This window comes from Buceros rhinoceros, unplaced genomic scaffold (genome assembly GCF_000710305.1).
Source record: "Buceros rhinoceros silvestris isolate BGI_N320 unplaced genomic scaffold, ASM71030v1 scaffold30778, whole genome shotgun sequence".
Classification (NCBI taxonomy): Eukaryota; Metazoa; Chordata; class Aves; order Bucerotiformes; family Bucerotidae; genus Buceros; species Buceros rhinoceros.
The window spans coordinates 98,111-100,886 of record NW_010429165.1 but is presented as its reverse complement, the minus strand read 5'-3'; positions in this window follow the sequence as shown (position 1 = coordinate 100,886).

Sequence of the window (2,776 nt, the reverse complement as noted above, 5' to 3'; positions counted from 1 at the left end):
TTTCCCTCCAGTAATCTCTGCCACTTCACAGGGCAGCAGGAAGGGAAGCAGGGGGCTATGAGAAAGGATGGGAGATAATTGGTACCAGTCAGGGCAGGGCAGCAAGAGCTGCTGGGCTAGGTGTGACATGGGATTGCACAAGGAGCTCCATTAATAAGAAACAGGGAATGGGATAGAGTAATTGCAGAGCAGCGGGTGGGTTGAAAACAGCGGGTGGGTTATGGGCAGTTAAAGACAACCGTCTCCTGCATTTGGAAGAGAGAGCTTCAGAAAATATCATAGACATTACAAACGGGAAGGGCAAAGTGAACCCACCTGCCCAAACCCCTCTGTGGTATTCAGGAGTATCATAATGGTGGGCACAGTAAAGCGCCTTTGGGCACAGGATTATTTTAATGTTTCTACAGATACGAGATCCACAGATCAAGTTCTTAGAGGGCAAACATTTAAGAAGGTTATGGCAACGTGAATGGGATAAATGTTGATAGATCCTCTTCTATCAAGGTAAATTTCCAGTAACTCTTTTAATTCTACCCAGCATTATTTCTTCCCATAGCAGCCGTATTTTCTTCGGAATCTTTTCCTCTGGTCTTGAGACTCCCTACCTCTAGCAAGTCCATAATCTACCACATCCCAAAAAACGATTCCTTTTTGTTCCCTGCTTTAGTTTAAAACTTGTCACAGGCCTCATCTGGCTACAAAGACAAATTATGCTTCTTCATTTATTTTTTAAAATAAAAAAGGTGGATGTGTGCACGTGAAATCACGTGTTGTTATTCCAGCAGCAGTATCATTGTCCTTGGTCCCGTATCCCGCTGTCACACACCACGCTGTAATCAAGAATGAAGTCGTACTGTGCAAAATGCAATTCTTTGCTGTTGACAAGTGGTGTGGCACCCTGCAAGAGCTACCAAAACACGTTGCTGTTCCCAGACCTCCGCACACGGGGGCAGAACTGGATCTTCTACGAGAACGTGAATTCAATATACAGCAAGCAAAGCCCCTGCTCTAAGCTGCTCTCATCTCGTATTTCTCCTTGTACTTCAGCTATCTGATTGCTGCCTGCATATCTCCAGTCTTTTAAGCAGAGATGATATCACAGGCAACAGTGTCTGGAATAATTTGACTGTCTGGGAGCTGCATGCTAACAGCAAAAGGCTGAGGATCTGGCCCCAATCCCTCAGCAAATCTCAGCTCTGCCTCTCTGCAAAAGCTGTGACACAGCCAGCCCCCCGAAACAACGTCTCCGAGTAATTTTCTTTTAAAACATCGTTTTATTTTTCTCTGCATCGGCAAAGAACATAGTAACAAACCATTTATCCTGAATGAAGCCTCCGAGAGAAAATGCATTAGCAGAAAGGTCTAGACTGGCCTGAGGTATATTTTGTCCAGCAACAAGTAGAACAATACACTCAAACAGAAGCATTGATATAAAATAGAGCAGCACAAAATAACTACGTGCAATGTGTTAATTAGATTCTGGGATAATTGAATGGCATTTCCTAAATTCACAAACATCAGATAATGACATAAAGTGCCAAGGTACTGCTTAAAGAATTGTACCATAAAATACCTCAGCAGGCAGACAATGTTTCCTGCCTTGAATTTCCTGGAGGGAGAGTTAGATTAGTAATGGTGAGAGGATTTTGTGTTGTTACGGCAAGATTTTATTGAGGAGCAACAAAAAATTTTTTTCCAACAAGGTGCCCATGAAAGAGGACCATCTTCCTCTCCATCCTCCACAGAGGGGAGTTGCCCCCTGGAGCAGGGGGTCTGGGGTGCTGCTGGGTCCTGCTCTGCCCTGTTACTCCTGAGTAATACTGCACAACTCTGCACCAGGGTGGAGGATTTGTCCCCGATCATTTCTACTCACAGTTTCCCCTCAAGTGCCTGGTGTTCTTTGCTGTTTAGCAGATGTGGCCCCTGGAAGATGCCCTCTGAGGACCACGGGGATCTTGAGTGCAACTGGGAGCTCCACTCGTCTCCAAGGCATCATGGCTCCCAGGGGCCAGCCTCATCCTCTCTGCTGCTCCCAGGGAAGCAAAGTAAGAGCTAGAGTTGGTGTTCTCTTATCCCAGACTTCCTCACTCTTTGGAGAGTGACAAGAAGGATCACGAAGGTCCTGAGCCACTCACCCTCGGTACTACCTCCCAGAGCCTCTGTCTTGCTCCCAGGAAATTGCATCTGACACTGGAATGCCTCCCTGCACACAGACCTCCCTCTCGCAGGAGGGACATTCCGGCTCCGGGAAGGGACTTGGCACTAAATGGTTGCAGAGTGTCATGTCTTTTAGAAATAAATTGTCTCCCTCCAGAGAGCTGTTGTCTCCAGTCTCTGGAAAGTGACACATTGTCACTTGAGATCATTAACTATTTGACTGTGAGACTGCTGCCCGTACAGCACGCCGCACTGCCAGCGCCACGCTGTTAATGAATAATAAATTAACGCTATGACTCTGAGCCCTTCCTTTCATCAGCTGAGATTTCCAGAGGCCGAAGGATCTCAAAGGATCCTCTACAAGCAACAGTCGACATAATTACCTACAAGCAGCAGCTAAGTGGTGGGTGAGGTGCAGAAACGGGCTGCGGTAGCGACTGCTAGCAAGACTACCAACCCGATTCTGTTAGGTCTGTTAGGACTGACTGCCCACTGGTTTCCTGCAATACCCCATGCTGCAAACGCGAATGTGGGCAGCCAGGTATCTGCCTACCAGAGAAAACATCCTGTTGCATAGCTTCGGGAAGCAGAGCGAATTGCAAAAGGGCTTCTCCCACCT